General features: G+C 35.3%; 1 protein-coding gene across 1 annotated transcript in view; it reads left to right on the top strand.

Annotated features, from left to right (window-relative positions):
- Nucleotides 1-241: 241 nt before the first annotated feature.
- LOC117326790 (tubby-related protein 4-like) overlaps nucleotides 242-24340 on the top strand; it is a 205217-nt gene continuing 181118 nt past the window's right edge. The window contains exon 1 of the mRNA XM_033883515.1: nucleotides 242-605. The gene's annotated coding sequence lies outside the window, so the exon portion shown is untranslated. The remainder of the gene's footprint in view (nucleotides 606-24340) is intronic.

Genomic DNA, 24340 nt, shown 5'->3' on the forward strand with positions numbered 1-24340 from the left:
TCGCCGAGAAACCCGATCTATCTCAAACTGCGGGAGCCCGTGGAGTTAAATATAGAACTCATGCAATGCATAAATGATAGCAAGTAAGTTGTAACGAATAGGCTTTTCTTTGTAACAGGGGGCTGGAAATGTAAACATTCAAAGGGCTATCGGCAAGTTTAAACTGTGCGTTTTATTGTCCGAGGCGAGAACACTATCACTTAACGTGCGAAGATGTGTCATCATACCCTATATCGCTTGTTCGATTGGTAGTAATTATGAAATTATATCCGTAGTTTTTATTAGCCAAATATCAAGTTGATTGCAGTATATCGTTGACTTCATTCGGATGGGAATGTCCCCAGTTTTCTCGTTCGCGTGACTCACACAAACTTGTATCGATTTACAGATCTAATACTCGCTTGGAAAGGATCTAGAAAACGGAATTAAGGAGACTTGGAGCTGTTAAGCTAGTAGGGAAATTCTGTATAATGGTTGGATGTTCTTGTGATACGACCAGAGCGGATTGAGCTGAAAGGATAATACTGGAATAAGCTACACTTTCCAATGTAGTACAGTGCTAAAATAACATCACATTGGACTATACCAACCGAGACCATCAACAGGTACCGTATTACATCTGAGATGACGATTTACTCAGTCATGTACTTTAATGTTTTAAGCTATATGAAAGCATTGGGGTATTAGAAATGATATATTTGACTTAGATATTATATATATACAATGGATTTTATTTAATTAAGATTAAGATTTTATACTTTCAGGAATATAATTTTTTGGCCAATTTATCATTAGTAAAAAAACCTTTTGTTGCATTATGTCATTATTAACCTTTAACATCAGAAAAATTTTCATCGAAATTTCAGAATTGATTGATACTACTTCAGGGGAAATATTAAATGTAGAGTTGGCTACATGTAGGTATTGGTAATTTAAAAATTCATCGATTTGAAATGAATTCCATAAAAAATTACCTTATAATATTATATGAACAGGTATGTAAAAGTGACGTTATAACAATTCTGTAAAAGTGAGGTTATAACAATTCTGTAAAAGTGAGGTTATAATAATTCTGTAAAAGTGACGTTATAACAATTCTGTAAAAGTGACGTTATAATAATTCTGTAAAAGTGAGGTTATAAAAATTCTGTAAAAGTGAGGTTATAACAATTCTGTAAAAGTGAGGTTATAATAATTCTGTAAAAGTGACGTTTTAACAATTCTGTAAAAGTGACGTTATAACAATTCTGTAAAAGTGAGGTTATAACAATTCTGTAAAAGTGACGTTATAACAATTCTGTAAAAGTGACGTTTTAACAATTCTGTAAAAGTGAGGTTATAATAATTCTGAAAAAGTGAGGTTATAACAATTCTGTAAAAGTGAGGTTAGAATAATTCTGTAAAAGTGATGTTTTAACAATTCTGTAAAAGTGACGTTATAACAATTCTGTAAAAGTGACGTTATAACAATTCTGTAAAAGTGATGTTTTAACAATTTTGTAATAGTGAGGTTATAACAATTTTGTAATAGTGACGTTATGATAATTCTGTAAAAGTGACGTGTAAAAGTGACGTTTTAACAATTCTGTTAAAGTGAGGTTATAACAATTCTGTAAAAGTGATGTTTTAACAATTTTGTAAAAAATGACGTTTTAACAATTCTGTAAAAGTGACGTTATAACAATTCTATAAAAGTGAGGTTATAATAATTTTGTAAAAGTGACGTTTTCTGTAAAAGTGATGTTAAAACTTTTTTTTTATAAAAGTGATATTTTAACAATTCTGTAAAAGTGACGTTTAAACAATTCTGTAAAAGTGACGTTTAAACAATTCTGTAAAAGTGACGTTAAAACAATTCTGTAAAAGTGACGTTTTAACGGTTCCGTAAAGAGGTATTTTTATCAGATGTTCCACACATCAAAGTAGTTTATTGATCAAAATAAATAGTCAATATTTTATTTATGTCGCTCATATGGACAGTAAAGTAAAGTTCCATACATAATTTATCAGGCTTATAATCAAGATCAATGACTGCTACTAAATATATACTCAATGTAATGGTCCTTGAAATACACTGGAACTTTAATGGATGTTTATATGTGAGCTCAGTAAGTACACTCTACGATCAATCAACATTCATCCATTATGATATGATGTCAATTTTATTACATATTTCATTTGTTAGTATTTATAACGGAAAAATGTTTCCAACCATATTGATGTCTATTCCTGTTCATTATAGTATGGCTATATCATACTGTGATTAGCTCAAGGTGCCAAAACGTCATGTCCGACTAAAAATAGATACTTCTTGCTGACATGTCTGTCAAACTGCTGTTGATGTCTTGTAAATGTAATCACTTTTCTATGGTCACAGGAAGTATTGCTGTGTTAATTACGGTACACTTTCCTTTAGTATGGTCACAGGAAGTATTGCTGTGTTAATTACGATACACTTTCCTTTAGTATGGTCACAGGAAGTATTACTGTGTTTGGTGCACTTTCCTTTAGTATGGTCAAGGGAAGTATTACTGTGTTAATTACGGTACACTTTCCTTTAGTATGGTCACAGGAAGTATTACTGTGTTAATTACGGTACACTTTCTTTTAGTATGGTCAAGGGAAGTATTACTGTGTTTGGTGCACTTTCCTTTAGTATGGTCACAGGAAGTATTACTATGTTAATTACGGTACACTTTCCTTTAGTATGGTCACAGGAAGTATTGCTGTGTTTGGTGCACTTTCCTTTAGTATGGTCACGGGAAGTATTGCTGTGTTAATTACGGTACACTTTCCTTTAGTATGGTCACAGGAAGTATTACTGTGTTTGGTGCACTTTCCTTTAGTATGGTCACGGGAAGTATTGCTGTGTTAATTACGGTACACTTTCCTTTAGTATGGTCACGGGAAGTATTGCTGTGTTTGGTGCACTTTCCTTTAGTATGGTCACGGGAAGGAAGTATTGCTGTGTTAATTACGGTACACTTTCCTTTAGTATGGTCACGGGAAGTATTACTGTGTTATTTACGGTACACTTTCCTTTAGTATGGTCACAGGAAGTATTACTGTGTTTGGTGCACTTTCCTTTAGTATGGTCAAGGGAAGTATTGCTGTGTTAATTATGGTACACTTTCCTTTAGTATGGTCACAGGAAGTATTACTGTGTTAATTATGGTACACTTTCCTTTAGTATGGTCACAGGAAGTATTACTGTGTTTGGTGCACTTTCCTTAAGTATGGTCACAGGAAGTATTGCTGTGTTAATTATGGTACACTTTCCTTTAGTATGGTCACAGGAAGTATTGCTGTGTTAGTTACGGTACACTTTCCTTTAGTATGGTCACAGGAAGTATTACTGTGTTTGGTGCACTTTCCTTTAGTATGGTCACAGGAAGTATTACTATGTTAATTACGGTACACTTTCCTTTAGTATGGTCACAGGAAGTATTGCTGTGTTTGGTGCACTTTCCTTTAGTATGGTCACGGGAAGTATTGCTGTGTTAATTACGGTACACTTTCCTTTAGTATGGTCACAGGAAGTATTACTGTGTTTGGTGCACTTTCCTTTAGTATGGTCACGGGAAGTATTGCTGTGTTAATTACGGTACACTTTCCTTTAGTATGGTCACGGGAAGTATTGCTGTGTTTGGTGCACTTTCCTTTAGTATGGTCACGGGAAGGAAGTATTGCTGTGTTAATTACGGTACACTTTCCTTTAGTATGGTCACGGGAAGTATTACTGTGTTATTTACGGTACACTTTCCTTTAGTATGGTCACAGGAAGTATTACTGTGTTTGGTGCACTTTCCTTTAGTATGGTCAAGGGAAGTATTGCTGTGTTAATTATGGTACACTTTCCTTTAGTATGGTCACAGGAAGTATTACTGTGTTAATTATGGTACACTTTCCTTTAGTATGGTCACAGGAAGTATTACTGTGTTTGGTGCACTTTCCTTTAGTATGGTCACAGGAAGTATTGCTGTGTTAATTATGGTACACTTTCCTTTAGTATGGTCACAGGAAGTATTGCTGTGTTAGTTACGGTACACTTTCCTTTAGTATGGTCACAGGAAGTATTACTGTGTTTGGTGCACTTTCCTTTAGTATGGTCAAGGGAAGCATTACTGTGTTAATTATGGTACACTTTCCTTTAGTATGGTCACAGGAAGTATTACTGTGTTAATTATGGTACACTTTCCTTTAGTATGGTCACAGGAAGTATTACTGTGTTTGGTGCACTTTCCTTTAGTATGGTCACAGGAAGTATTGCTGTGTTAATTACGGTACACTTTCCTTTAGTATGGTCACAGGAAGTATTGCTGTGTTAATTACGGTACACTTTCCTTTAGTATGGTCACAGGAAGTATTGCTGTGTTAATTACGGTACACTTTCCTTTAGTATGGTCAAGGGAAGTATTACTGTGTTTGGTGCACTTTCCTTTAGTATGGTCAAGGGAAGTATTACTGTGTTTGGTGCACTTTCCTTTAGTATGGTCAAGGGAAGTATTACTGTGTTAATTACGGTACACTTTCCTTTAGTATGGTCACAGGAAGTATTACTGTGTTAATTACAGTACGCTTTCCTTTAGTATGGTCACAGGAAGTATTGCTGTGTTAATTATGGTACACTTTCTTTTAGTATGGTCACAGGAAGTATTACTGTGTTAATTACAGTACGCTTTCCTTTAGTATGGTCACAGGAAGTATTGCTGTGTTAATTACGGTACACTTTCCTTTAGTATGGTCACGGGAAGTATTACTGTGTTAATTACGGTACACTTTCCTTTAGTATGGTCACAGGAAGTATTACTGTGTTAATTACAGTACGCTTTCCTTTAGTATGGTCACAGGAAGTATTGCTGTGTTAATTATGGTACACTTTCCTTTAGTATGGTCACAGGAAGTATTACTGTGTTAATTACGGTACACTTTCCTTTAGTATGATCACAGGAAGTATTACTGTGTTAATTACAGTACACTTTCCTTTAGTATGGTCACAGGAAGTATTGCTGTGTTAATTACGGTACACTTTCCTTTAGTATGGTCACAGGAAGTATTGCTGTGTTAATTACGGTACACTTTCCTTTAGTATGGTCACAGGAAGTATTGAATATCTTAGGTGTCATCTCTCAGAAGTCCACCATCTTTATGCTCATTAACTCATTAAGATTCCTAGCTCTTGTTAAATTTCCCCAAACAAGCTTTAGGTACCCAATAAGCTGAACCTACATTGTGAATATAGAGTAGAAATACATGTAATTACATTGTTTCATTATCAAAGCCTTCAATTAAAGCAACCTGACTCAGGATTAAGTACGACAATGGTCTAAACGTTTCAGATCTGAGATTGTTTCTAATATTTCCCAGGGGTAGAATTTAACTTTTTTAGTAACTCGCACGTTGTTGCGAGTGGATAAAATTTTGACTCGCAAAATTACAAACTTAATTACTCGCAATTTTGAAATTATGTGTTAACATTAAATATAACAGATGTTTTATGATAAATAATCTTTACTTTTCAGAACCACAAACAAAAGAACAGTTGCTTCAAATCAAGTTTTTATTTGAGACAAAATACAATTAATCTTTTTGTTTTTTGTTTTGTTTAACTCACTGTTCATATCGGCCAGGGCATACTCCCTTCAAATATCATCAACTTCAAGATCAATGAATATTGAAGGATTTTGATCCTATATATTCTTCGTTTAAAAATTTCATTTTGTTTTTGTCATATCTGAAGTTGACTTGTTAAATTAGAAAATGGACAGTACAGTAAGCGTACTGATAGAATTTCAAGTAAGAACAAAATATTTACTGATGATGACTTGTCGGGACTATATTCTTTGCAAGTTTTGCAATAAATTTCAATAATGTGCACATGATCGTCATCAAGGTTTTTTTCCAGGTCAATATGCAGTTCACGCTCCCATTTCTCGACAGTTTGTTTTGTTGGCCTTGGGATGCGTTTCACCTTTTTCTTAGGAGTTGGCCCACTTTCTGTACACGTGTCCTTGCTCTCATCATTTTCGCCGATCTTTTCATTTGATGTTCTGGCGCAGCAGCTGACTTAAAAATTTTATTATGTCAGCCATGCTAGCAGACATCGTGCTTTGTTTCTCGGAAACTCTCGTTTCTTTTCCATCACAATATATTCATGTATATCGTAGTCTTTGAGACGCTTGAAACTAACAAGTGCTGTGTACAAGCGTCACCAAGATAATGCATTGTCTGTGTGTCGGTTTTTGTTTAAAGTTTTCGTCGATGTTTTACTATGTGTGTCTGCTTTACCAGGATTTATATGCACTCGCAGAAAAATGCAAGTACCACGATTTTCTACTCACAAAATGACAAATCAGCTCGCATTTAGCGAGTGTGCGAGCGTTAAATTTGAACGCTGATTTCCTATATCTGTAACACCTTGGTATGTAAGGTTTTGTGGAATGAGTCCCTCTATTGCATGTACTTCTTGTCTGAAATAGGTGAATTTTTGTTGTTAGTTATATAATGAAAAACAGCAATGAATTTGTTACCCATGGACTGCCAAACATCGGGTGGGCCCACCATACAGAGCCCTCAAAGAGGTCACAAGTTCGCCCATTTTACCGTCAGAGAATTCGAATCCCACTTTGTCATCAAGTATCCACTGTACACCAAGTATCCACTGTACACATAGTTCAGCATTGGTAAAACTGCCATAATGTTTAACTTCATTTATCAAGCAGGCCTCGAATTTAACTATTTTTATGGAGGCGTTTACGCCTGCCATATTGCGATCACCTACGAGTTGTGACGTCACAATCTGTCACTTTCGTTTTCGTTATATTTCCTTTCACCGTTCATTTTGCAGTTTCTTTCGGTTCATATATGATGTAGTTGAACTATATATGCATTTATGAAAACTATCAAGACTACAAATTAAGTGCTATTACATGAGAAAAGGTATATTCAGTATAGATTTCTCTTCGGCGGAAGTACGGAATTTGAGACCTCTGGTGGTAATTTCTGTAACTAGGGGTAATGATTCACTTAGTTCCATGTATGAGGCACGTCATTGTAGTCCGTCATTCAAAGTAGATGTCACAGAAATGTATTAATTATGCTGATAATGTTGTGAACATTTCAGGAACTATTTCAAATAAACAATAAGAATAATGTTTTGTAAATATCTACACCTGCATCGATTTTTGCAAATATATATTGAAAATACTGTTGGAAGGGAGATAACTGCGAGATTCTGACGTCACCTTACAGGGGACACTAGTTTAACTCTGGTTTAACTACTAGAAATAATGATGGCATAACAACCAAGCGCAAACAAATTCCCGTTTTTCATAATCCTCTCCAGGGTTTTCTCCAGGGTTTTCCAACATTTTCTTTGTTTACAAGAATTTATTTCACACTCGTAAGTTATTTTTTAAAAGTTACAAAAAACACTCACTAAAGCTCGTGTCTTTTGTAACTTTTAAAAAATAACGTACTCGTGTGAAATAAATTCCATATCCAACAACCACTCGTTGTGTAACCTCTATTTAGTCAACTCTAGAAAAACATCTGAATTTATGAAAGTAACTAACTAATGTTTGTGTCCAAATTAAGTATATATATATATATATCGTACAAAAACGTCAAACTTCTAATATTATTGATATGAAACATACATGTATGCTGACTGCCTGATAATATAATTATAATACAGTATGTACAGAATTTACAATCCTTTGACATTCAGCTCATAATATACACCATCATCATTATAATTTGATCTGTCGTCGTGTGTCGATCTTCTTCTCAAGACCCAGATATCGCAGAATGGTGTACAAAAGGTTCTTAAGCTGTTTTATCAAAATTGTTAATTTTCATGGCCCTTGTGTGTCACATTCCCCCTGGGAAGGGGATACATTTTACTATAGTTTATATTGGAAACTCACCCCATATATTTTAGCATAATTTGTTTCATTTTCATTGGAAATTGGTTAGCATGTGGTCAGGGCTAACTTTTCTCAATGACATATTATCAGAGAATGTCAAGGTCAACGACTTGTTATGGGGTCGAAAGAAGGTCAAAAATAAAAATATCAAATTGAGTATTTTTTTTCATTTCATATGAAAGAACATAGTCCACTGAAACATAATGTGCATATTTTATTGTCATCAGATGAAAAATGACAGAGATATGGCACATGGAAAAGAAAAATATAAAGCTACCGTATTTGACCTAATAAGGGCGCCTGACCTAATAAGGGCTCCCCTACCTTTTTTAAAGGAAATAAATATTTGACTGAGTGTCAAAATGGTGTTCAAAAGTAATAATTCATGTGAAATGTTTTGCTACTTTATGTGTTCAATTTTCTTCAGCAAATGAAGTAACAGGAACACAAGTTTTCGCCACATTTTGTCTATTCCTACAGATGACATGTCAGTGCAAAGAGCACCCGAAACTAAACACACATTTATTTGAAGATAAAGTAAAAGACTTCATTCTTGTTGATAATTAAATTTTGTTCAGAACAGAGCTAGTAAAAGACATTGTAAATCAATTATTAGGTCAAAGAAAATGATGTCTGATATGATCTGGGAAATCACCCGTGTCTATAAATAGAACACAAAAGAGTTTCATTTTAACATAAATGGTGGAACACACGTTCTCTGGTCTAAAGATCAGCTGGTATGGTTTACAAGTTCACAGGAGTATTCAAGTGATGTTTATAAGCTTAATATATGATAATGAATAGATATCTTCATCTGGAATATTTTTATGACTGAATATTTTACTGTTTCCGCAGCCTTAGGTAGACTGCTATAAGGTATAATCTGTTTCATAAAACTTCAGAATAGCTAATCTTAATAAGGGCGCCCCCAATGTCAATTACCCGCGCCCTGCGCCCTTATTAGGTCAAATACGGTATTTTTTCCAGCCAAAATTAAAAAATATTCCAAAATTGCAGATAAAAGGTTTATGCTCTTTTATCTATATACACATGAAGGTTTGATGTTTGGCACATCGTAACATGCATAGCTGGCTACAAATGTTATGCTTATCTTTGACCTTGACCTTCATTCAAGGTCACAGGGGTCAAATGGTTGGGAAAAAATCAAAATTCTTTCAAAATTATTAATTTGGGTCACATTTTAACGAACCTGCAATGTATCAAGGTCAAATAATCAAAATGACGCAGATGTGGCACTTTGAAAAAGAAATTCCTGCCAAAATTCAGAAATCACCCAAAACTGGACATATACATGAAGGCTGGATTTTTGGCACACAGATACATGTAGCATGTGTGACTGACTGGCTACAGATAGTATGTTTATCTTTGACCTTGACCTTCATTCATATTTTAAAGAACCTGCTCTTATGAATGTTTATCTTAATACCCCCGCAACGAAGCTAGGGGGTATACTGGAATTAGGTTGTCTGTCTGTCGTCCGTCCGTCCGTCCGTCTGTCTGTAACGCATTTTGTCCGGACAACTCCTCCTAAACTGATGGGCCAATTCCGATGAAACTTCACACAAATATTAATGATCATGTGTAGTGGTGCATGCCAGTCTATTTTTCTCCAAATTATGGTTGCTATGGCAACTGGTCACTATAAACAGGTTTTCCGATAAGAACCATAACTTTAAGTTTGTCCGGACAACTCCTCCTAAACTAAATGGCCAATTTCAATGAAACTTCACACAAATATAGAGGACCATGTGTAGATGTGCATGCCACTTTCTTTTTTTTCATAATTATGGTTGCTATGGCAACTGGTCACTATATTACTGGGTTATCTTAGTTAGCCTCTAATTAACAGTTCCAATTCACCATTGACTCGTGCAGATTGCGGGGGTTTAGTCAGCCTTCCTGGTGACAGTTCTAGTTGACCTTGACCTTCATTCATATTTTAAAGAACCTGCTCTTATGAAGGTGTGTGCAAAGTTTCAAGGGCAAATTTGAAGTTAGAAGTTGGTTTGAAACTTGAAGATGGTTAAAACTATTAATATGTACATCAGAACAGTCTAAACCATTACATTCATCAGGACTGTGAAAACCATTTTTTCCATGCAGTTGGTTTGACACACTTAAGTGGAAATGTTTCATCATGTTGATATAAGTTTAATAATTTCTATTCTTGATTTATTTCAAATATCACCTTTTACATCTGACTAACACCTCCTGCAGTACTTTGATTGTCACTTGCTAAAAACAGCAAGTGTCCAAAATTTCTACTTGCTAAAATACATTTTTTACTTGCTATTAAGCCTTCGTTTGTATATAAGGATGTATATCAATATACATGTACATGTTACTAGTATAAACATCATAGTAATAGCTAACCTCATATTTTCGTTTGAAATCAATTTATTTACAGTATCATGCATTACTTAACTATGGTAATACAGTCACAGATACAATCAGTTTGTAGATAAAGACACAGTTGATGATGAAGAAGAGAATATATGATATATATTAGTTTAAACATTGAAAATTGAATTACAATTTTAATGAACTTATAGTATATATTATGAAAGGCTCAATACATGTAAATGTGTTTCTAGCATCCATTATCCTATTGTTTATTTGCATTTTATGCACTTTTTAACTTTGAAGAACTTATCCTGAAGAATTAAAATGAACAAGAAGTTATCACTTAGTGTGAGAAAATTCTTTAATAAGTGATAGTAATTATTTATTCATTTGATTTCTGTTTGATTTTTATGAACATCTGTCGTACCTTGTAAAGCATGCCGATTTGTTGGACAAAGTCGGGTCGCTGTCTGTTCGGTAACTCGTCATCGTACCATTACAGAATGTCTGGTGTTCGCGTACATCAAATAGTGAACATTTGAATTGTAAATAAATTAAAAAAATAATCATAGATTTTCTGAAGATATCTCTTTCCGATAATTAAAACAAGCTGATCAGATTGGCTGCAGATGACGACCTCCGATCTGGGTAATTTCCTAACCTGAATAATGGGAAGTGATCTCAACTATAGGCACAATCATATGCTACCGAACGTACAGCGTAAATCCTTCGTGTTTACCTCATTATAATATGAAATGCGTGTCAAAACTCTTGGTCAGTTAAACAAAGAATTCGTATTTTTCATTTCTTCATTGAAATGTATTTTGAGATTGAATCATGATTCTTGACTTTATTTTTGTCAGGTGTCACTTCATCACTATAACATGTGTCACTAGTTTGTCTTTTAAAAAAGATGTAATTAATCTAGCAGACGTATTTTCTGCCATGACTAGACCACTCTGACATATTCTTGTAACATTAGGGCTAATCCATTAAGTTTTAAACGTTTACTTTACGTGAATTTGCACAGGAGGACAAGTCCGACCGAAATTTTTTTCAGATTTGACGTTACGATGTGGCGATGAACAACTGCATTTTTTTACGAAAACCATTTATTTATTATTTTGTTATGATAGTTACATTTTGTATCTGATGAATGCACTCGCTGATAAAAGCAAGTACATATTATTTCTACTCGCTAATCTCGGAATTCAGCTCGCAAATAGCGAGTAATAAAGCGTTAAATTCGAGGCCTGTCAAGTAAAACCTGTCTATAAAGGTCACCTGTATATATCAAACACCTGTCTATAAAGGTCACCTGTATATATCAAACCTGTCTATGAAGGTCACCTGTATATATCAAACACCTGTCTATAAAGGTCACCTGTATATAACAAACCTGTCCATAAAGGTCACCTGTATATATCAAACCTGTCTATGAAGGCCACCTGTATATAACAAACCTGTCTATGAAGGCCACCTGTATATATCAAACCTGTATATCAAGGCCTCCTGTATATAACAAACACCTGTCTATTAAGGTCACCTGTATATAACAAACACCTGTCTATTAAGGTCACCTGTATATAACAAACACCTGTCTATAAAGGCCACCTGTATATAACAAACCTGTCTATCAAGGCCTCCTGTATATAACAAAACCTCTCTAAAGGTCACATGTATATAACAAACCTGTCTATAAAGGCCACCTGTATCTAACAAACCTGTCTATAAAGGCCACCTGTATCTAACAAACCTGTCTATAAAGGCCACATGTATATAACAAACCTGTCCATAAAGGCCACCTGTATATAACAAACCTGTCTATAAAGGCCACATGTATATAACAAACCTGTCTATAAAGGCCACATGTATATAACAAACCTGTCCATAAATGCCACCTGTATATAACAAACCTGTCTATAAAGGCCACCTGTATATAACAAACATGTCTATAAAGGCTACCTGTATATAACAAACATGTCTATAAAGGCCACATGTATATAACAAACCTGTCCATAAATGCCACCTGTATATAACAAACCTGTCTATTGAGGTCACCTGTATATAACAAACCTGTCTATCAAGGCCTCCTGTATATAACAAAACCTCTCTTTAAAGGTCACATGTATATAACAAACCTGTCTATTAAGGTCACATGTATATAACAAACCTGTCCATTAAGGCCACCTGTATATAACCAACCTGTCTTGGTAGACAGGAGGTTCATATGCAATGAAATTTGTTTAATTGGGAACAGGTAACCTGTAACAAGTTAAATCCATAAAAACTGTAACAAATTTAAATTCATATTATGTATCCAAATAAAACTAACAAATTAAAATTCATATCGTGTATCCAAACAAAACTGTGACAAATTAAAATTCATATTGTGTATCCAAATAAAACTAACAAATTAAAATTCATATTGTGTATCCAAATAAAACTAACAAATTAAAATTCATATTGTGTATCCAAATAAAACTAACAAATTAAAATTCATATCGTGTATCCAAAAATATCAACATGACATATAAAAAGGAAATACAAAAAAGGGTGTTTTTCATGGAGGTTAAAATTCAATGAATCTAATTTAATGGATTCTAATTCAATCAAATAAAATTTGATTAAATATAGTCTAAATCTGCAACTCGGATTTAATTTTTCCACAGCATAAAAAGGTTGTATAATTAAAAGAAATAGATTTCCACCAAGCTTTGTAATCAGGTGCTGGTTGATGGTGGTGTCTGGATGGATCATTAGAGTAAGCCCAATGGAGGCTATTTCTGGATTCTTTATACCCTCACCCGAGGCGGAAAAGGATATCTGTTCTATTGTGACTAGTGGGGGGAGTGGATATCGTGTTCTAATTGTGACTAAGTGGGGGAGGGGGATATCGTGTTCTACTGTGACTAAGTGGGGGAGGGGATATCATGTTCTATTGTGACTAAGTGGGGAGTGGATATCGTGTTCTATTGGTGACTAATTGGGGGGGAGGGGATATCTGTTCTATTGTGACTAAGTGGGGGAGGGGATATCATGTTCTATTGTTGCTAAGTGGGGGAGGGGATATCGTGTTCAGGGTGTTTTTCATGGAGGTTAAAATTCAATGAATCTAATTCAATCAAATAAAATTTGATTAAATATAGTCTAATCTGCAACTCGGATTTAATTTTTCCACAGCATAAAAAGGTTGTATAATTAAAAGAAAATAAGATTTCCACCAAGCTTTGTAATCAGGTTGCTGGTTGATGGTGGTGTCTGATGGATCATTAGAGTAAGCCCAGTGGAGGCTATTTCTGGATTCTTTATACCCTCACCACGAGGTCGGAAAAGGATATCATGTTCTATTGTGACTAAGTGGGGGAGTGGATATCGTGTTCTATTGTGACTAAGTGGGGGAGTGGATATCGTGTTCTATTGTGACTAAGTGGGGGAGTGGATATCGTGTTATATTGTGACTAAGTGGGGGAGTGGATATCATGTTCTATTGTGACTAAGTGGGGGAGGGGATATCATGTTCTATTGTGACTAAGTGGGGGAGTGGATATCATGTTCTATTGTGACTTAGTGGGGGAGGGGATATCATGTTCTATTGTGACTAAGTGGGGGAGTGGATATCGTGTTCTATTGTGACTAAGTGGGGGAGGGGATATCGTGTTCTATTGTGACTAAGTGGGGGAGGGGATATCGTGTTATATTGTGACTAAGTGGGGGAGGGGATATCGTGTTATATTGTGACTAAGTGGGGGAGTGGATATCTTGTTCTATTGTGACTAAGTGGGGGAGTGGATATCATGTTCTATTGTGACTAAATGGGGGAGGGGATATCATGTTCTATTGTGACTAAGTGGGGGAGGGGATATCATGTTCTATTGTGACTAAGTGGGGGAGGGGATATCATGTTCTATTGTGACTAAGTGGGGGAGGGGATATCATGTTCTATTGTGACTAAGTGGGGGAGTGGATATCATGTTCTATTGTGACTAAGTGGGGGAGTGGATATCGTGTTCTATTGTGACTAAGTGGGGGAGGGGATATCGTGTTCTATTGTGACTAAGTGGGGGAGTGGATATCGTGTTATATTGTGACTAAGTGGGGGAGGGGATATCGTGTTATATTGTGACTAAGTGGGGGAGTGGATATCATGTTCTATTGTGACTAAGTGGGGGAGGGGACATCATGTTCTATTGTGACTAAGTGGGGGAGGGGACATCATGTTCTATTGTGACTAAGTGGGGGAGGGGATATCATGTTCTATTGTGACTAAGTGGGGGAGGGGATATCATGTTATATTGTGACTAAGTGGGGGAGGGGATATCATGTTATATTGTGACTAAGTGGGGGAGGGGATATCATGTTATATTGTGACTAAGTGGGGGAGGGGATATCATGTTCTATTGTGACTAAGTGGGGGAGGGGATATCATGTTCTATTGTGACTAAGTGGGGGAGTGGATATCATGTTCTATTGTGACTAAGTGGGGGAGTGGATATCATGTTCTATTGTGACTAAGTCGGGGAGTGGATATCATGTTCTATTGTGACTAAGTCGGGGAGGGGATATCATGTTCTATTGTGACTAAGTGGGGGAGGGGATATCATGTTCTATTGTGACTTAGTGGGGGAGGGGATATCGTGTTCTATTGTGACTAAGTGGGGGAGGGGATATCATGTTCTATTGTGACTAAGTGGGGGAGGGGATATCGTGTTCTATTGTGACTAAGTGGGGGAGTGGATATCGTGTTCTATTGTGACTAAGTGGGGGAGGGGATATCGTGTTCTATTGTGACTAAGTCGGGGAGGGGATATCATGTTCTATTGTGACTAAGTGGGGGAGGGGATATCGTGTTCTATTGTGACTAAGTGGGGGAGTGGATATCGTGTTCTATTGTGACTAAGTGGGGGAGTGGATATCGTGTTCTATTGTGACTAAGTGGGGGAGTGGATATCATGTTCTATTGTGACTAAGTGGGGGAGGGGATATCATGTTCTATTGTGACTAAGTGGGGGAGGGGATATCATGTTCTATTGTGACTAAGTGGGGGAGGGTATATCATGTTCTATTGTGACTAAGTGGGGGAGGGGATATCATGTTCTATTGTGACTAAGTGGGGGGAGGGGATATCGTGTTCTACTGTGACTAAGTGGGGGAGGGGATATCGTGTTCTACTGTGACTAAGTGGGGGAGGGGATATCATGTTCTATTGTGACTAAGTGGGGGAGTGGATATCGTGTTCTACTGTGACTAAGTCGGAGGAGGGGATATCATGTTCTATTGTGACTAAGTGGGGGAGGAGATATCATGTTCTATTGTGACTAAGTGGGGGAGTGGATATCGTGTTCTATTAGGGAAGGGATTTATACGTGTGTAGCATTCTGTTAGAACGCGTTATGTACTGTTTTACATGTGATATAGGTGTTGATTTTCGGGGGTTTTTTTTTGCCTTTCGTTAGCATTCTGGTGACTTCATTTTTAACCAGATTTCAAGTTAACTTCATGTTCTGGTCAATTACTAATATACCTCCAAAAAATTCGTGTTTCGGGATGCCAAGGTCAAGGACAAGATCACTGTTGCTACTTATATATGGCTTATAGCAAGATATTTCATCAGGTATAATTGGCACGCAAAGGGATTTGTATTGATTGTGAGGCCTTGTTTGAATTTTATCGAGGCCTTGTTTGAATTTTATCGGTATCACAGATATTAAACGTTCTCATATGGGTTTTAAAAACACATCTTCATTAAAAAATGTAAATAGGGGTAATAAGCCTCGTTTCTAGTAGAATTGGCCAAATATAGCTCCTTCCTATGTGTCTACAAATTATACCTTATTTAAAGGACCATCATTTCAGATATAACTTATCAGGAAAACCCCTCAATGTTATTTCTTATTTTAAACAGTTACCATATCTTGTCCTCTAGAAACTTAACACATCATGTTTGAAAGTTGTAGTTTTTTTCAGAAGAATTTTAATGTAATTGATGATGCATGCAGTTGCCCCTGAAATCAAAATTTCTAAACATTAATTGTACTGTATATAAACATTAATTGTACTGTATATAAAGACAGTTTCTACCACAATACCCTGTGTAATTCCACTCTCGAGCCGTTGAATATATGTGCCGACTGTTGGATAGATATATGTTACATACCACTAGTGGTATATGACATTCTGGTCTTTTGATTGGTCAAAAATTCAAACTTTGACCCAAGCTGTAATTGTTATTGACGTCATCAATAATCGAATGACGTCGCATCACCGGGTCCCGGATGTCACCAGTACACTTTATTTGCATACGCGAAATTATACTTGGCCACGTTTCCCTTTGATTCAAGCCGATATCATTGTGGTAGAAACAGTTCACACAACTTGTGATTGTTGAATATGGAATTTATTTCACACTAGTAAGTTATTTTTAGCTCACCTGGACCGAAGGTCCGGTGAGCTTATGCCATGGTGCGGCATCCGTCGTCCGTCCGTCGTCCGTCCGTCCGTTGTCCGTCAACATTTGCTTCAAATCCCTACTAGTCAAAAAGTTCTTATTGGATTTTGACCAAATTTGGTCAGAAACATCCTTGGCGGAAGGGGATCAGATTTTGCATAAATGGTGACTCTGACCCCCAAGGGGCCTGAGGGGCGGGGACCAATAGGGGAAATTGAGGCAGTTCCTTTAAATCGCTACTAGTCATAAAGTTATGAATGGATTTGAACCCAATTTAGTCAGAAACATTCTTTGGGGAAGGGGAACAGATTTTGCATAAATGGTGACTCTGACCCCCAAGGGGCCTGAGGGGCGGGACCAATAGGGAAAATTGAGGCAATTCCTTTAAATCGCTACTAGTCATAAAGTTATGAATGGATTTGAACCCAATGTAGTCAGAAACATTCTTTGGGGAAGGGGAACAGATTTTGCATAAATGGTGACTCTGACCCCCAAGGGGCCAAAGGGGCGGGGCCTAATGGGGAAATAGAGGTAATTCCTTCAAATCGCTACTTATCATAAAGTTATCAATGGATTTGAACCCAATTTGGTCAGAAACATTCTTGGGGAAGGGGAACAGATTTTGCATAAATGGTGACTCTGACCCCTGAGGGGCCAAAGGGGCGGGGCCCATAGTGGAAATAGAGGTAATTCTTTCAATCGCTACTAGTAATAAAGTTATGAATGGATGTTCTAAAAACAATTCTTGAGGTCTTTCAGACTCTAAGAGAGTCTTGACTTCGTTATTTCTTTAAAGCAGTTATAAGGATCCCCACACCATAACCATATATAGCATTGTTTGAGATTGACAAATAAAACGAATTGAACATGAACATTATTTTGGCATTTGGTCTAATCCAACCAGGTGAGCGATACAGGCCCCATGGGCCTCTTGTTTAAAAGTTACAAAAGACACAAGCTTTGAGTTGTGTAACCTCTATAACTCATACATAATAGAATACTTCAGATCTTTGTTGTATGATGGTATAATGGTGTTCTCTGATGATGGTATATATGTTTTTGGTTTGTATGATTATAGTGATGACACTCTGTAACATCGCAGCAAGACATGAGAATAGTCATAAATCTCATGCAAGTTAATTGAACATTTCTTCTCACTGTGGTATATAATTCTGTTTTAATATTCATTGAATTTATACCAACATCAGATCGACAGCGTCCTCATTTCTGATAACAAAGTTTGCAAAATAATGTATCCGCATGGGGTCGTTTTCGTTATCTGTGGAAATTTGAAAGAATCGATGCATGATTTGGAACTAGGAATAGTGAAGTTGATGGTTTGTCACGAGCTGAACAGCGTAACTTTGGGCCTGATTCTATAGGGAGTGAATACATTTCAATACTGAAAAAGGTACAAACAACAATATATAATGTTGTCCATTTCATGATTACAAATCCATCTGGGTTTGTATTGCTATCAGAGTTACTCTAAAATGAATAAAACTTGTGTGATGTGTAATAACAGATATTTTGTTGTTATATCAGGCTTAGTATCCGCTATTAGTAAATTCTGTAGGACTTTTAATGGTCAATATGGCCGAGATGGACATGAATGTAAACAATGACCAAGAACACTACATCAATTCTCAGTATTATCAATTATTCAGGCTAGGGCTGTATCTGTGATTAAAATCCTCGTACGGGGTGACGAAGATCTGTTTGTTGTAATGTTACAGAAGCTGTTTAACAATGCCGCAGGTCGACATCAAGGCATGCAGGTCACGATCCTTATCAACCTCATAGTGCAAGTACCTGTTTGAGGCAGGACGCATAAAAACACTATCTATCCCATCACAGAATGAACTCGCATTACAGCTAATTGAAAGTTTGTGTATACATAAGGATATACTTCCGAGTGTAGGATATTGTTTGTGTTCTAATATAAGTACTTCATTCGTAAATATATGTAGATATTCCCCCAAAAAGTCAATATATAATTATATTTAAAGATGTATGCTAAATGACAATCGCATAACCTGGTTTTGAGTTAAAAGAAATCTTGATATTCATATGTATATAGATTTTCATCTGTGATATTTCTATGAACATAATCAGAAATATTTTTACCTGGCTATTAAATATATTTTTAATTAAAATTTAATGAAAAACATTGCGTTAAAACTTTATGCCATTTATCATTACAATATTTACATCAGAATTTTTTGCCAAGTTGATCATTTATTTGTTGTGACATTTGGGAAATGTTTGGGGAAACTGCAGCCCTATTAAAATCTCTCACCGTCCCCTAATAATCCGATGTCACATGACCAGCCTTGGCATTAGAGTTACAGTGAGGTTCACTGGATGGTGTATGGTATGTCTGACAACATAAACCGATGACTCACGGTAACCATGGCGATGTCTGGTACAGAGGTTAATCAGGTCACATATGTGTAATATAAACAGGATATTTGTAAAAAACTGTCCTTTGGTTATATTTGATGTCGGTATTTATAGAATTGATCTTGGTTTTAACAACTTGTACAACAAAAGGATGTATTTTTGATTAATTAGTTCAGACTTATGTGACTTTCATCCTTCCGTTTTATTTTTTTGTGTTTTTTGTTGTGGATCAAGTATACGGCTAAATATTTGTCATGTACTGGAATGAATCATTTGGATGTTACAGAGTTCAATTTCCTTTTAGCTGAAAATCTCTGGCCTGGAACACTGGTCACCTAGTCTCTGGCACAGCTTTCATCACCGTCCTTTAAAGCCTCTTTATGTTTTCATAACATATACCCCGGTAATGTAAGAATAAATACCGATTTGGTTTCCATTCTATTTTTAGCCCACCATCATTTTTGAAAAGTTCTGCATAGATTTTCTTCAAACTTCATGTGTAGGTTCCCCTTGGTACCTACATGTAGTTGTGCTAAAAATATAATTCAGTTTAGATTTTTGATCAGAAAAACAAAATGGCCGACAGGTGCCATCTTGATTTATGAGAATTAAATATTGTTATGGCTATTTCTTGAAAAGTACTGGAGGGATATTCCTAAAACTTCATGTGTAGGTTGCCCTTGGTCCTTAGTTGTGTCAATTCAATTGGGATTTTGATCAGAAAAACACAATGGCCGACAGGCGGTCATGTAGGTCTTTGAGAATCAAAGATTTTTATCGGTGTTTCTTCGTGTAGGATCTCTTGTTAGATGTTTATCACATACTTCAGTTATGAATTGTTGATTTAACTTTGCAGATTTATATTGGATACTTGTGAAGATAGATATCCTAGTTAATGTTGATATTTATTGACAAGTTCTTTGTAGGACTTGAAGCCTGTTGATGAACCATTAAGTTCTTTGAAGGACTTGAAGCCTGTTGATGAACCATTAAGTTCTTTGAAGGACTTAAAGCCTGTTGATGAACCATTAAGTTCTTTGTAGGACTTGAAGCCTGTTGATGAACCATTAAGTTCTTTGAAGGACTTGAAGCCTGTTGATGAACCATTAAGTTCTTTGTAGGACTTGAAGCCTGTTGATGAACCATTAAGTTCTTTGAAGGACTTGAAGCCTGTTGATGAACCATTAAGTTCTTTGTAGGACTTGAAGCCTGTTGATGAACCATTAAGTTCTTTGAAGGATTTGAAGCCTGTTGATGAACCATTAAGTTCTTTGTAGGACTTGAAGCCTGTTGATGAACCATTAAGTTCTTTGAAGGACTTGAAACCTGTTGATGAACCATTAAGTGTATAGACTGCATTTTCAGTAAGAATTTGTAGATTTCTGAAAAAATTTCATCATTTATAATGTTCACAGAGGCACAGGGTTAGAGATATGATTTTAAAACGTCTGTAGAGATATGATTACATATACATCTGTAGAGATATGATTACATACATCTGTAGAGATATGATTACACACATCTGTAGAGATATGATTACATACATCTGTAGAGATATGATTACACACATCTGTAGAGATATGATTACATACATCTGTAGAGATATGATTACATATACATCTGTAGAGATATTATTACACACATCTGTAGAGATATGATTACATACATATGTAGAGATATGATTACATACATCTGTAGAGATATGATTACATATACATCTGTAGAGATATGATTACACACATCTGTAGAGATATGATTACATACATCTGTAGAGATATGATTACACACATCTGTAGAGATATGATTACATACATCTGTAGAGATATGATTACAAACATCTGTATAGAGATATGATTACATACACATCTGTAGAGATATGATTACATACATCTGTAGAGATATGATTACATACATCTGTAGAGATATAATTACATACACATCTGTAGAGATATGATTACATACATCTGTAGAGATATGATTACATATACATCTGTAGAGATATGATTACATAAATCTGTAGAGATATGATTACATATACATCTGTAGAGATATGATTACATACATCTGTAGAGATATGATTACATACATCTATAGAGATATGATTACATACATCTGTAGAGATATGATTACATACATCTGTAGATATATGATTACATACATCTGTAGAGATATGATTACATACATCTGTAGAGATATGATTACATACATCTGTAGAGATATGATTACATACATCTATAGAGATATGATTACATATACATCTATAGAGATATGATTACATACATCTGTAGAGATATGATTACATACATCTGTAGAGATATGATTACACACATCTGTAGAGATATGATTACATACATCTGTAGAGATATCATTACATACATCTGTAGAGATATGATTATATATATACATCTGTAGAGATATGATTACATACATCTGTAGAGATAGATTACATACATCTGTAAAGATATGATTATATATATACATCTGTAGAGATATGATTACATACACATTTGTAGAGATATGATTGCATACATCTGTAGAGATATGATTACATACATCTGTAGAGATATGATTACATACATCTGTAGAGATATGATTACATACACATTTGTAGAGATATGATTACATACACATCTGTAGAGATATGATTGCATACATCTGTAGAGATATGATTACATACATCTGTAGAGATATGATTACATATACATCTGTAGAGATATGATTACACACATCTGTAGAGATATCATTACATACATCTGTAGAGATATGATTAAATACATCTGTAGAGATATGATTACATACACATCTATAGAGATATGATTACATATACATCTGTAGAGATATGATTACATATACATCTGTAGAGATATGATTACATACATCTATAGAGATATGATTACATACATCTGTAGAGATATGATTACATATACATCTGTAGAGATATGATTACATACATCTGTAGAGATATGATTACATACACATCTGTAGAGATATGATTACATACATCTGTAGAGATATGATTACATACATCTGTAGAGATATGATTACATACATCTGTAGAGATATGATTACATACACATCTGTAGAGATATGATTACATACATCTACAGAGATATGATTACATACATCTGTAGAGATATGATTACATACATCTGTAGAGATATGATTACATACACATCTGTAGAGATATGATTACATACATCTGTAGAGATATGATTACATACATCTGTAGAGATATGATTACATACATCTGTAGAGATATGATTACATACTTGTGAAATACTTGTTTATTTCCTGTCTGATCACATTGACGTTTACTTCCTTGGTTGTAGTTTCAGAAAACCATGCCTAATATTGGGGGTAATTTTTGGATTATCTGTGTTTAACAACATAATAAACTGACAGCGAGATGAAAAAAACCCTGACCAATTGTCTTTGTCTTGATGATATGGTAAGTTAATCTGACACCCTTGATTTAGTCACTGACCATAAAGTATTATTAATCTGACACCCTTGATTTAGTCACTGACCATGGTATTATTAATCTGACACCCTTGATTTAGTCACTGACCATGGTATTATTAATCTGACACCCTTGATTTAGTCACTGACCATGGTATTATTAATCTGACACCCTTGATTTAGTCACTGACCATATAGTATTATTAATCTGACACCCTTGATTTAGTCACTGACCATGGTATTATTAATCTGACACCCTTGATTTAGTCACTGACCATATAGTATTATTAATCTGACACCCTTGATTTAGTCACTGACCACGGTATTATTAATCTGACACCCTTGATTTAGTCACTGACCACGGTATTATTAATCTGACACCCTTGATTTAGTCACTGACCATGGTATTATTAATCTGACACCCTTGATTTAGTCACTGACCATATAGTATTATTAATCTGACACCCTTGATTTAGTCACTGACCATAAAGTATTATTAATCTGACACCCTTGATTTAGTCACTGACCACGGTATTATTAATCTGACACCCTTGATTTAGTCACTGACCATATAGTATTATTAATCTGACACCCTTGATTTAGTCACTGACCATATAGTATTATTAATCTGACACCCTTGATTTAGTCACTGACCATGGTATTATTAATCTGACACCCTTGATTTAGTCACTGACCATATAGTATTATTAATCTGACACCCTTGATTTAGTCACTGACCATAAAGTATTATTAATCTGACACCCTTGATTTAGTCACTGACCATGGTATTATTAATCTGACACTATGTGAGTCTGTGAAATCCATTGATCTGTTAGGGCCATTTTCCTGCTAATTTTACTCGTTACTGCTCATCAATTCCCAATTTCTGGTCCACACCCTTACATACTTACTCCGCTATAATTTCCAGTATTTCCCACTCACTTGCATTTTTATATAGCTCAGTTGGAAAGTTTTAAAAGCTACTAAAGGGATATATTGATGTTGTTGAAACTTAATGGAAATTAAAAACGTTCAGTATGCCCTTATTTTAGCATGTAATATTTTGAACACTGTTAACCAGGATTGACCAGGAACCATTTAAAATTTTCACATTTAATAAAGCACAATAGAAGAGATTTTCTTGAAATGATAGGCTTCCTGTATGTTGTTGAGAAGGGTAGCCTTCAGCTACTACAATGAGACTACCTCGAACTTTCTTCGGGTGATGACGGCAATTAACATTTAAAAAAAAAAAAAAAAAAGAAAGAAAGAAAATGCCATGGCAGGTGTATAGATATGCTTTGTTATACAATATTAGGTAATCTGTTATCATAAAGAATGCCGCCTGCATCAAGTGGAATGTGTTACGGTTTGTAATACACAAACCAGGATTTCAGTGGCACGGCTCAATAAATGAGCCTTTAGAAATGTTGACCCATAACTATAGAATATTGTCCTTATGACAAATTATGTGGCAAATGTTTGTGTGAAGTTGCTCACACTTTTCTGAAGAGGCGTAATCTTTAAGAATGCCTCGGAGTTACAAATCCTTGAAATGAAATAGCTAGGTCTTAAATGATACACAAGCTATCAGATTGAATGTGAAAATCTTGTTTAATTTATCTTTATTTAAATAAAAATCAAAGTTATTGATGGCAATTATTATAGGATATCCTGGAAATATAAATCTACTGTACATTAAAACGAGGTTGTTTTTAAACAGAAAATGAGTCCCTCT

Source organism: Pecten maximus, chromosome 5 (assembly GCF_902652985.1).
Source record: "Pecten maximus chromosome 5, xPecMax1.1, whole genome shotgun sequence".
NCBI classification, from domain to species: Eukaryota; Metazoa; Mollusca; class Bivalvia; order Pectinida; family Pectinidae; genus Pecten; species Pecten maximus.